This window comes from Aythya marila, assembly GCF_965140915.1.
Source record: "Aythya marila genome assembly, chromosome: W".
Taxonomy (NCBI): domain Eukaryota; kingdom Metazoa; phylum Chordata; class Aves; order Anseriformes; family Anatidae; genus Aythya; species Aythya marila.
Genome location: NC_139081.1, coordinates 17109001 through 17122818, shown reverse-complemented (window position 1 = coordinate 17122818; position 13818 = coordinate 17109001).

Sequence of the window (13818 nt, the reverse complement as noted above, 5' to 3'; positions counted from 1 at the left end):
TACATCTTGTTGGACAGAATTTGGGTGCTGCTGCTTCCAGAGGTGATGTTCCTTCAGCAGATCATGATGAAGTTTGTGTCTGTTTTTCACAGTTACTTTATTGTTGGCAAATGTTAAAAACACGATATTTCAACAGCTTGCCATGTCTTCCTTTTACTGTACATGACAAAAAGAGCTGAAATGTCATGTATTTCACTACCAGCGCACAATCAAAAAAGAAATAAGAAAAACCTATTCTAACCAGAAGCTGAAAGGGTAGTACCATCTTTAGGCAATGCACGATTATGTTGTCTTTCTATCATACACTGGGAAATGGAAACACTTATAAAATGTCATGCATTTGCAGTCATGTCATAAGTGAAATCATGCAAACATGTTGCATAGTTGAAAGATGCATGAGATTCCATCCTTTTGCCATATTCACAAAGCTGTATAATAAACTTGGGAGCAAATGGACTATTTCTCACTTCGCTTCAATATTTAGAAGACAGCTAAACAGATCTGCAGGAATTTCTATGTTCAGAGAACCTTTCTCTTGATCACTGTGACCCACAAGGATATAAATACAGATGCAGAAATGTTGCTGATGTTTGGGAGACCCCCCAGTGGTAAATTATAGTTGTAGTTCTAACAGGCACCTCCTTCAGGGCTGGTTTCTAGAGCCCTGACCTGCTGAAGGTTGGCTTCCCATGCCTTTCATCCTTGATTACCAACACCTCATCCATCTTCTCTCTGCAGCAACAGGGACCAAGCCCAAAATGCTAACCCAGGTCTGGACAGGCTCAGACTGCTGCTGTCACAACTTAAAATCATCCCCGTGCACCCTTGATTTCTGTCTATCCTGGTTTCAGTTAGGACAGAGTTAATTTTCTTCCTAGTAGCTGGTAGAATGCTATGTTTTAGCTTAAGATGAGAAGAGTGCTGATAACACCCCGATGTTTTAATTGTTGCAGAGCAGTGCTTACACCAAGCCAAGGACGTTTCAGCTTCTCACTCTGTCCTGCCAACGGGCAGGCTAGGGGTGCAGCAAGAGCTGGGAGGGGACAGACCCAGGACAGCTGACCCAAAATAGCCAAAAGGGTATTCCATACCATCTGACGTCATGCTAAACAATATATAGGGGTGGCTAGCCGGGGTGGGGGGGCTGGCTGCTTGGGATTAGGCTGGGCATCGGTCAGCAGGTGGTGAGCAATTGCATTGTGCATCACTTGTTTTGTACACATTATTATTAGTAGTAGTACTATTATCATCATCATTGTTATTATTATTGTTATTATTATTTTCCTGTCTTAATAAACTGTCTTCACTTCAACTCACAGGCTTCACTTTCCCGTTTCTCTCTCCCATCCCAGAGAGGGAGGGGGGAGGGTGAGCGAACGGCTGTGTGGTGTTTAGCTACTGGCCCAGTTAAACCACAACAGTCCTTTTTGGCGCCCAACATGGGGCCTGAAGGGTTGAAATAATGACAGATCTGACCAGAGCGTGTTAAACTAAAATTGGTATAAGTATTAGACCTGCTTAATAGTTGCTAGTCATAATGCTGATTGCTTTATTCTCAAGTCTGCTGTGCCTGTTTTCCAAATTGAGTATTATAGCACGTTACATTCCATATGTGCTCTCTGTTGTTTATCCTCTCCGGGCCCTGGTTTAAGATCATTATGGTACTGTGAATTGTAACAGTGGCTTATGTGACGATGAAATTTCTGGTCATGACTCTAACTTAGTATTTGTACTCGGCACTTTTGTCGACTCTGTACTTTGGAAACCATATCTCGGAAACCATTAGCAATTACACCTATTGCCTTTTTTCATGAGGGAACCAATCTGTGGAGGGGAAAGGGGAAGATATTTTTTCTTACTCATTCACTCTCCCTTTCTCCTTCACCACCCTCTTATCCTCCGAGCTTTTTACAATAGCTCTTCAAGATATTGAATATTCTTGGGATACTCAGACCAGCATAGTCTTGTTGTTCTGCCTCCTGAATGCACTTCAGGTTTTCTTTAAACAACTATTTAGGAAAATCATCCAGAGATCTGTCCTGAGGCAGGAGAGTTGTGAGTGGCAGGGACTGTGGGAGGATATGGGCAGGTTTCTAGAGCAGTGGGCACCCCCAGTGTTTTGGAAATTCACCCCTGAACAACTACAAAATCCTAAAAAACTGGTAGAATGCTTGAAAAAAAGGTGTCATGATTCTGGCAGTTCCAAAGTGACACAAATCATTGTAACGTGCTGGGGTCTGGCTCATGCCTATCGAGCTGCAATTGATACTACTATCAACTTAGTGACAGACCCTGCAGCCACTCCAAGTCCTGTGACAGACCCAACAGCCACTCCAACCCCTACGATGGACCCTGCAGCCGCTCCAGCTCCAGCTCCTGCAGCCAGTTCTGCTCCTGCAGCCGCTCCAGTTCCTGCAGCCGTTCCAGTTCCAGCTCCTGAAGCCGCTCCAGATCCTGTGGCTGGGTCAGAGAAACAAGCTGTAGCAGTGCAAGTTGCCCCTGTAGACAAGGTGAAAAATTGTATAGAGATTCAGGTCATTTAGAACGCAGAGAGTCGCTGCATAGGTGAGCAGCTTGTCACCTGGCTGCTCCGGTGCTGGGACACTGGAGCCAATTGTGTGGAATTAGAAGGCAGGGAAGCCAGGCGGCTGGGATCCCTTGCTAGAGACGCAGGCATTGACAAAGCAATTGCAGATGGAGCATGATCTCACAGCCTCTGGAAGCATCTCCTCTCAGCTGTGAGGGAAAGGTATCCCTTCAAGGAAGAACTTTTATGTCTATAAAAGTTCTCCACTATGGAGAAGGGAATCCAGTACCTGAGGGAATTAGCTGTACGGGAGGTGATTTATGATGATCCAGACCTCAGACAAACATCCAAAGATCCAGATGAAGTCAAGTGTACACGACCCATGTGGCGGAAGTTTGTACGGAGTGCACCATCATCATATGCCAGCTCATTGGCAATAATGGCCTGGAAAGAGGATGAGGAACCCACAGTGGATGAAGTGGCTAAACAACTCCGGCAGTACGAAGAAAGTCTCTCCTCTTCCTTACAGGCCTGCGTCTCAGCTGTGGAGAAACTTTCTGAAGAGTTCCACCACCTTAAAGAGAATCTATCTTCCTCCCCACCTGAACAAACCAGTGTCCACCAACTAAATGAGAATACTTTGGAGAAAATGTCTGAAAAGTTCCACCAACTTGAAGAGAGATTATTCTCTTCCGCACCTGTACAAAGCAGTGTCTCAGCTATCAGGGGTAAGCGTCCTTCTGTGCAAGGAAGACAATATAGTGGGTACATATCCCATGCCACCCTGTGGTTTTACCTACAAGACCATGGAGAGGACATGAGAAAATGGGATGGAAAATCTACCGTGACCCTAGAAGCACGGGTACGTGAGTGACAAGGAAAAACAATCACAAAAACGGGGTTCTCTGAGAAAATTGCTGCTCCTATTTCCAGCAAGCAGTCCCCCAGACACAATGATGAATATTATGACCAGGGCTAGAGGGGCCCGGCCTCCAGGCAGGGGGAGGAAAAGGACAATCGAGTTTATTGGACTGTGTCGATTCGATGGCCTGGCACGTCAGACGCAGAAATATAAGGCTTTAGTAGACACCGGTGCAGTGTATTCTAATGCCATCGAGCTATAAAGGGCCAGAGCCCATCTGTATTTGTGGAGTGACAGGGGGGATCCCAGCAGTTGACTGTATTGGAGGCTGAAGTGAGTCTGACTGGGAATGAGTGGGAAAAGCACCGTATTGTGACTGGCCTGGATGCTCCGTGCATCCTTGGCATAGACAATCTTAGAAGATATTTCAAGGACCCAAAAGGGTTCCGGTGGGCTTTTGGCATAGCTGCCTTAGAGACAGAGGACACTAAACAGTTTTCTACTTTGCCCGGTCTCTCAGAGGACCCTTCTGTTGTGGGGTTGCTGAGGGTCAAAGAACAGCAAGTGCCAATCGCTAGCACAACTGTGCACTGGCAGCAATATTGCACCAACTGAGACTCCCTGATTCTCATCCATAAGCTAATTCATCAAATTGGAGAGCCAAGGAGTGATCAGCAAGACTCATTCACCTTTCAGTAGTCCCATATGGCCAGTGCGAAAGTCTAATGGTGAGTGGAGGCTAACAGCGGACTATCGTGGCCTGAACGAAGTCACGCCACCACTGAGTGCTGCAGTGCCGGACATGCTAGAACTCCAGTACTGTCGCGTTAAGGGGTATAGCCGATTAACCATTACGAGTCCCGTCGGATTCAGGGTAGCCGATTAACCGTTATGGGTCCAGTCGGATTCAGGACACTGAACTATCACAATCACAGATTCACCAGCAATGCATAACCGCCCTTAGCACTGAACTTTCATGGTCACGGATTCACCAGTAACATATAACCACCTTTACTCTAGTTGTGTTCAATGAGAACTATCACAGCTAGGAACAATGCAATCAAGTGCAATTTATTACAGCAACAGGTACACAGGTTCTTTGGATTGCCAGCGATAATTTACTGTCTGCAAATGCATGCTAGCATGCATTAAATACACAGGTGCGCAGCCTGGAAATTAACTCATTAAAAGGCACAAAGACTCTGTAGAGATTTCTAAGTTTCTGCAGAGACACATAGTATAATCAAGTGTTCAAATATCAAAGGTGTCCCAATGAGGGGGGGGGAAGAGAGGCTCAGCCTGTCGACTGATCCCAGGAGTCAGGGGGTCCTTGGGATGGTATATTCCCTCGTGATGGTATCTCCCCTGATGGTGGTATCTTCTCTCACATCCCCTCTCTCTTAGGGCAATTTATATTATTTTCTATCTTTTAGGTGGATCTTGAGTGACTCTAGTCAAGCATATCTTAGTTATTATTGGTGAAAAGTTTTCCCATCTCTGTTTAAAGGAATAGACTCTGAGAAATTCAGAGCGCATGCTCAGTGAGGGGTGGTCGCACCTTGGAGGCGGGTAGCTTTTGGGATGGAGGTATGCTTTGATATTATAATGATATTATAATGAATAAAAGTACACTAGGGTACAGCATTTGTCAAAACATAACAGGTCGTTGGCTCGGTAGCAAAAAGCGCGGCTTATTGGTCTCGGTGTGCACAAGAACAATCGAGTCCCCACCTAGTCACATAGCCTATCCATGGTGTCTCCACTCCACTCTGCACTCCGTACTGTTCCTCAGAGTCAGTACACCAGGTTCCCCCAGCGCGATAGCATCTAAGGTTGGAAGCCTAGGGAACGCTCAGGTAATGCAGCTATGCCCTACCCTGAAAGCCTCTTCAGTGCTGTATATTTTAATTAAAATGTGAATATCAGTTTTATTTTCCTAGTTACTTCAGGCAATTACACCATAAGTATGAACTGGAATCAAAGGCAGCCAAGTGGTACACCACAACTGATATCACTAATGCACTTTTCTCCATCCCTCTAGCAGCAGAGTGCAGGCCACAGTTTGCTTTCACTTGGAGGAGTGTCCAATACACCTGGAATCGGCTGCCCCAGGGGTGGAAACACAGCCCTACCATTTGCCATGGACTGATCCAGTCTGCGCTGGAGCAGGGGGAAGCTCCTGAACACCTGCAGTACATCGATGACATTATTGTGTGGGGTGACACAGCAGGGGGAGTTTTCGAGAAAGGGAAGAAAATAGTCCAAATCCTTCTGAAGGCCGGTTTTGCCATAAAACAAAATAAAGTCAAAGGATCTGCACAAGAGATCCAGTTTTTAGGAATAAAATGGCAAGATGGACGCTGTCAAATCCCAATGGATGTGATCAACAAAATAACAGCTATGTCTCCACCAGCTAGCAAAAAAGAAACACAGACTTTCCTAGGTGTCATGGGGTTTTGGAGAATGCACATTCCAAATTACAGTCTGATTGTAAACCCGCTCTACCAAGCAACCCGTAAGAAGAATGATTTCAAATTGGGCCCTGAACAACGACAAGCCTTTGAACAAATCAAGCAGGAAATAGTTCATGCAGTAGCCCTTGGGCCAGTCCGAACAGGACCAGATGTAAAGAATGTGCTCTACACCGCAGCCGGGGAGAACGGCCCCACCTGGAGCCTCTGGCAGAAAGAACCTGGGGAAACTCGAGGTCGACCCCTGGGGTTTTGGAGTCGGGGATACAGAGGATCTGAGGCCCGCTACACTCCAACCGAAAAGGAGATATTGGCAGCATATGAAGGAGTTTGATCTACTTTGGAGGTGGTCGGTACTGAAGCACAGCTCCTCCTAGCACCCTGACTGCCGGTACTAGGCTGGATGTTCAAAGGAAGTGTCCCCTCTACACATCATGCAACTGATGCTACATGGAACAAGTGGGTTGCACTCAGCAGGCTCGAATAGGAAACCCCAGTCACCCAGGAATCTTGGAAGTGATTATGGACTGGCCAGAAGGCAAATACTTTGGGATATCATCAGAGGAGGAGGTGGTCCGTGCTGAAGAAGCCCCACTGTACAACAAGTTACCAGAGAATGAGAAGAAATATGCCCTGTTCACTGATGGGTCCTGTCGTATTGTGGGAAAGCATCGGAGATGGAAGGCTGCTGTATGGAGTCCTACACGACAAGTTGCAGAAGCTGCTGAGTCTCTATCTCAACCCACAGGCTTTAATTTCTTTCTGATTCTCTCCCCCATCCCAGAGAGGGAGCAGGGAGGGTGAGCGAACGGCTGTGTGGTGCTTGGCTGCCGACAGGGTTAAACCACAAGTTGGAAGAAAGAAACAAAAATAATCTCTCCTTATCCAAACTTATTTTTTTTTTATTTCAGTAGAAAATTAAGCTTAATTAAGAACTGACATGGAAAACCGTACTCAGTTTCTCCAGCATAGCTCAAGCATACACCAAGCAAGGCGGGCAGCCTGGCACTAAATCACACTAATGGAAGGAGCCAGAGCTGAATTTATGGCAGGGCCATGGAATGATGATACAGAGCCTCCTGCCACCACTCACCCTACCTGTAGGATAACTCAGCCACGTGCTCCTCAAATGATGAATGAAGTGTGATGTGCTGGATGGTTTGCTGCCCAGATCAAGGATATGGGAAGTACTGTGCGATACATCAGAAGTTTCTTTTAGGTAAGTCTTTTAAGAGTCTTCTTAGATACATTTTGGGGTTTTCAGTAGCCCACCCTCCCCAGCAGCATTCAGCAGGTACCAGTTTGCAATAATTTGAAATGAATAGTAAGAAGTGCACCATATATATTTTATGGCCTCTGTTGGAAAGGGAAATCTTTCTATTAAATATCATAAAGCAAATTATTTAGAAACAGCTTCCAAGTAGGTTAAAGCAGAAGTTTGAGATGAAACAGAAGCACGGCTTTTCCAATGTCTCAAAATCATACCCCTTCCCCCCCCCCCAAAAAAAAAAAAAAAAAGCAAAAAAAAAAAAGCAAAAAAAAGCAGTCCTTCCTAACGATACTGCTTTCTCTTGCTGAAATCCTGGGACATGGCTGAAATCTGCTGCTTTATTTCCAGGTCTCTATTTTCTGGAAAGCAGAAGAAAGGCATACGGAACCCCTCTGCATGGCACCTCTTATAAGCATGTGATGGGTGGCATGGCAGGGACAGAGGGGGTGCTGCTCCCGAGGGCCACTCAGGTGTACGTGGCTGCTGCCAGTCCTGCAGGTCTCAGGGTCCAGCGGGGTGGACGATGACCCAGAACATTTTCCCAATTGTTTTGCAGCAGTGTATTCACAAACACTACCTTTCCCCCTTGGGGAGAACCCACAGCAGAAAGAATCAGGCACAAACATTTCAGCTGGAAGCCGAGTATAGTTTGCAGAAAAAGGGGTTGCAGAAAAGACCAGCCTTTCTGCCAAGAAAAATGAATAACAATCAGAATAAAAGTAAGCCTTCAGAAAAATAAAAATCATAGGGGCTGTGAGAAAAGCAAAGCTCATCTCCCTGTTATGCTTCCACAAGGTAAACACTTCATCAAACTGAGTCCCCAAGTGCTGTTGCTCTGAATAGCTTCAGTTCTGCACAGCAAAATGCTGACAGCATCAACTTCTAGGGCCAAAAGGCAGCAATGTGATGACTCAGAGCAAGCCATACAGCTGCAGGACTGGACCGTTTTGCCCTAAAATACTTCTATGTTGCAGGAAGAACGGCCGAAAGCACAACAGACACTAGTATGGTCAGATCATGCTCCATTTTATTACCCGGATAGCCTAGCTTTTATAGTATTATATTATTTGGGTAACAAAATGGAGCATGATCTGACCATACTAGTGTCTGTCGTGCTTTCGGCCGTTCTTCCTGCAACAGCCGCTCTAGCTGCAACACCAAGCAATTCAACATTATCATTGGAATCCGGTGCAAGCAATGCCCATTTATGTCTGGTGATCTCATGCAACTGCGACAAGCTAGGAGCAAATATAGAGAGTTTATCTAAGTAACATGGACTTCCGATAGCATTTGCAGGGATACCTTGCCAGGCCCTATCCCCACAAATCAGAAAAACATCAGGAGGTAAGGCCATAGCTGTACGATTGTTCCAAATGCTATAGTTGTTACCCCTTGTCTCCGTGCCATAAGCCCCTAAACCCTGCCTAGCAGTGTCATTGTAATCACAGGTGTTACTTGTATTTCTGTACCCATATGGCCCTTTCCAAGTTCCTGTAGCAGGATCTCGGTAATTCATTCTTATTTGTGGTAACACATTTGGTGCTGCTATATTTATTGTCTGAAAATGAATACTCGCAGGAGGGTCTTCTCGGTCACTAGTCAAATATGAGTGATTCAAGACAACCAATGCCTCGGACAATTGTTCATCGATGTTCTTGATCCCTTTTAGTCTCACTAATTGTTCCTTTAAAACCTGATGTGATCGTTCAACCATCACTTGGCCCGTGGGAGAATATGGAGCACTCATTTTTGGCTGAATCAGTAGGAAAATCCATTCCAGAACTCGAAAATGCTGCCCTATCATTCCACCCTTGCCATCACCTGTGTCACTTATAATACTCCTATTACCCGTGCTGTTAGTGTCAGTGGCATCCTCCTGATACCGTTTCTGTCTTTGTCGCCCCTTACTCTCCCCCTTTTCTTTTTGCCACTGACCAATCACCGCAAACGGATGAGACACATGATTGCTAATTAGGAAAGAGAGTGCAACGTCTGCTATACGGCTGCAGGCAGTGCCGGCTGCAACCTTAGAAGCTATTTGTGAAAGAGCCTGCCGGTGGTCATTTGGTAGTGTAATCTGCGGCTCTGCAGTCCTGCACCGCAATAAAGGTAGTAATATAGCTAAGCCGTCATTAGTAATCCGTACAATGTGGCAACCCCACTGAATATTATCCAGGAACATTTGTACATTTATCAAATTATGTAACACCATAGTTATATCACCTATCTGGGGACGAATAGTAGAGTCTGATATTTTCCATCCCAAGTATAGCCATGGCTGTTTCTGTTGAACCTTCTCTGGGGCTATCTTCGACCCTTTTGCTTCCAAAGTATCCCAAATAAACTTTAAATCCGAATCCTGGAAGCATTCTGGCCTACCAAACCGAATGTTATCCATATAATGGTAAATAATTACGTCACACCATGCTGTCCGAATTGGTTGTAGTGCCCAGGCCACATACAATTGACATAATGTAGGGGAATCCCTCATCCCCTGCGGAAGCACTAGCCATTCATAGCGCTTTTCCGGGGCCTGTTTGTTAATGGAGGGTACCGTAAAAGCAAATCTCTGGCAGTCCTGTGCCACCACATCTGGTTGCCTGGACTGATCGATAAATTTAGCATATGGTTCCCCAGGGGCCTGTTCTACAGATGCAAATGGAGGTGCTTTCTTTTCCCCTGGTAGACTAAGAAGAACCCTCAGTGCGAGCTGCACAGTTGTTTGGTGAGTAATCGCAGGGAACTGCAACTGAATCTGGGTATTGAGATAAGGACCTGTTGCCTTTAACATCTCTGCAGTAATCCCATACAGAGGGTCCCCCGGTTGACGCAGTCGACCCGCTTCCCCCTGTGGTAACTGCAACCATTCCCTTTCAAACAATAACAATGGGGAAGGAGTTAACAATAAGCGCGCCAGGTTTCGACAGTCAAGTGGAAACATTGGTTTTGCCTGAAAAATCCATTGAATTATCTGTTGAGCTGCCTGGGATTGTAATCCATAGTCCAAAACCATTTTTCAAGATTGTTGTAGAAGCTTGCAGTCATGCGGCTGCCACAACCTGGTGCCTTGCACAGGGTCGATAATAATAGGGCAGGCCAAGGATGTAGCATGCCTATGCCCCTCTATGAAAGCATCACGTATGACGTCGGAGCACCTGTCCCTTCTTGGACAGATGGAACCTGCTGTAACAGTCGATATTGATACAGCCAGGGGTGGCCCAGCAGTCTGGAGGGTGCGCTCAAGCATGCTCATTATTTCTCCTGAGGAAGTGGAATCCAGGTGGTGGGAACGGAACATGGCACTCAGATCATCAGAGGAGCCGGCTCCGTCCAAAGACATTTGTTGCAAGGCGCTCACAGTGCAATGGTTTCCCTCTAGTGAAGACCGGAAAGTCAAAGCCTCAAGGGTTTTTGTGGGCTCAGCTGGAGGGTGCAGAGACACAGGATCATAGCACCCTAAGATGTGTTCAGAGCTTATGGTTGAAAATAGGTCTTTTTCTGCAGAGAGATTCCAGCTTGATGGGTCAGACATGAGCTTCAGTGTGTTCTGAGAAAGCAGAGATTTGTCCTCTCCATCCTCAGTGAAGGTGTCATTGGCAAGGACGATGCTTGTTGTAGAGAAGACACGTTTGGTAGGTCTTGTTTGACATAGCTGCCTGAAACCAGGTGCAAGAAGCATAGATTTCTGGTCTATCTTCTCAGGTAAAGAAGTCTGTGGTGCTCTGGACTTCAGAGAATTACAGCTCCAAAGAGATTTAAAGGGAGAAATGCTGGTCATACCTTGCAATGTATCCTGAAGGGCTTCAATTTGCTCTGTCAGCCTCTGATTACAGTTTTTCAGGTGGTAGTTTTCTAGCTCAAGCTCTCTCAACTTAAATGTTACCCACTCTTTGATCTTGGCAGCTTTCTCTTGAGCAATTTTGAGTTCCTCAGTCCTCAGCTGTTTCTTTTTTGCTAGCTGAGTCTGCAGTCTGTTAATCAGGTCTTGTTTTCCTTGCACTGTACCCATCAGCTCCTTCAGTGAAGGTCGATTTTCGCAAGCTGCTGCTGCACCTCTCATTGTCGAAGCATCCCGAGTGGATTTATTGCTGCCTGGCAGCAGCACAGATGCTGGCAGCACAGCTTTATCAAGATTTTCCAGTGCGGGGGGTGGGGAGGGCAGCCCCCACTCCCCATCAGCACTCTGCTCGGATAGTCCCTCAGTTATTTCTGCCGCTGATTGATTTATTGGAGAGGTCATACCCCGAACCGGGGTGGGTGGAGGAACCGATGATAAAGATCATGTCACCCACATTCCTGAGGTCTCAGGTTTCATACTCGGCGGTCTGTCAGTCCCAGACAGCACTGAGAAAGCTTGTGCCGCTGCCATAGACAGCTGCAGTTTGGTTTTCATACCACACAGCGCATTAATCACTGTGTACCAACTCGCCACACGGTGGCGGTCTTCTGCCGTTTCCACGAACGCCTCCAATCTGTTTCAAAAATGTTTCAAAAATCCCTCAACACGGGTGATGCAGTTCCTCTGCTGCAGTTTTGGGTACCACGTGTGGGCTGGGTAATTGAAGACAAGGCTCCCTGCGTAGAGGTGTTTGCTGAGGGGATGTTTTACTTGATGCTGTCACAGCAGAGTGGGTGTCTGGGCAAGCATGTTCAGCTAGGCTTGAATCCTTTGTGTATTTAGTTGGTAACAAGCAGCAGCCCTGTTTGCTCTGAGAGAAATGTAGCAGAGGTGCTGCTGCTGGAAAAATCTTAGTGAGAAGCTTGGCTGAGTCACACAGGCAGCCGGAGCTCTGGGCTCTGCTCCCCACCACAGAGACCTCACACCTAGGCTACCAGTGTGTCCCAGTATCAGAGGCATCCCCCTTCCAAGACCCCAGGCAATCCTACACTGATCTGTCTGCTAGTGTTTTAAGGCCAACATTCAGTTCTGGTCAGTGGGAAAATTGACTGCAAATATTCATATTTAAAAGCAAAGAGAGTTCACATTAGGATGTGTGACCAAAAATCTCAAAAGGGACCTAGGCAGCCTCAAGCCCTCAAAAGAGGGATGCTATGAATAAGCAGTTCCCACACCTCCTTGTGAAGCATCTCTGTGCTTGAGAAACAGGAGAAAAACAGCAAGCGACTTGCTTTTTATAATTTCCTGCCTTTTTCCATTCGTTGTCTCATGTTTTTTCCTGCAGGACTTCAGCCCGAAAAAGGGGGAGCAAGGGCAAAAGCAGTGCTGTACTGCTGTATTGCAGGCTTTGCTGATAGACACTCCTTCCCTGTAAAAGAGGCTTGGCTTGCAACCAGGAACCTGCACTGTTTTCTGGTCCTGGTGTTTTATCCCCAGCTCTGCTGTCCCCTGCCCTGCTCTGACCCCACATCAGAGTGGTTATCCCTCTGCCAGGCAGGCCTGGACTGGGTGGGAAATGTCCAGATAATCCATCATTTCAGGCAAAGTATCATATCTCTCCCTTTCTCTTCTTCTAACATGCAGGCCAATTTCTTTCTTTTCCTGTTCATAAAAGTAAAGTGTCATTTTCTTCCTGAGTTTTGAATATAGCATGCAAAATGGCTCTGACTACTTCTGTTGATTGTATTTTTCCCTAGCATCCTATCTTGCAAAAAAGCTCTGTGCTTGTGTTGGCCTTTATCTTTTCTACCCAACCACCAGCTCCATGTAAACAGCAGTAAAATGTAGTTTCCTTGTTATGGGCCCTATAATTGTATTTCTAAGATAGAGTAATGTGCCAATTCTACATAATCAGAAGTCATTAAGGGAGGAAAGCATCTCTACCACGTTTATTTAGCATACTATTTCTGGAGTAAAAATCCTGCTGGATTTCTGTAGCTTAACTTTTTGATAAGAATAGGTAAAAACCCAATGACTTAACCCATGGCCAGAAACAATAGTACACTTTTTTTTTTTTTTTTTTTTTTTTAATTTGGCTCCTTTATCCTTTTGGCTTCTCTGAAGCTGTCTTTCATTTTCCCATAAATAATAAGTTTCTAAACACTGGTCCTAGGTAGCCACCAGTTTTCCAGTGCAGTGATGAACTGCTGTTCACCTACCGCAGTCTATAAAGCTTTGCTGTGGTGCAGCACTTTCTTGTACTTGAGCATTACCATTTCTAACTTTTGTCAATAGCGACTCTTGTGCAGCTTTCCAAAGCAGTAGACCTTCAGCATATGTCTTCCAAATAGATGCCACAGACACACATTTTTTTCTCCCTGTGGCTGTGGAATAACTCAATCTGTTCTTTTATTTGATTCCATCATCTTAGTCAAGCTCCCTTTGCCTGCTCCTTTGTACCTTCCCCTGAGTTTTATAAATTGTATTCATATAAAATGAAATCATATAAAGCTAATTCACCCAGGGACATTCCAGATCTTGCAGTCATGTATTAGCAATAGTTCAAAGGTGAGATGGCACCTCTAGTGGCAGGTAGCATATCCCATGTTCCTCTCGCCAGCTCTGTCCAGCTGTTCCAACACCTCAACCTGCTGGACTGTCCCACCCAAAGTAAGGCTTTCCCAGAGATGTGGGCAAAACGTACTCTCATTTGGACACAGCTGATGGGTTTATAGCCCTCTGAAGCAACTGGTGGACCACTCATGCAACTCTTTGAGAAAAGATTTGAGAAGCTTTTGAAAACTCTACACGTAGTTTGTTTTTCTTAGAGAAATAGAGGATCTCCTCGCT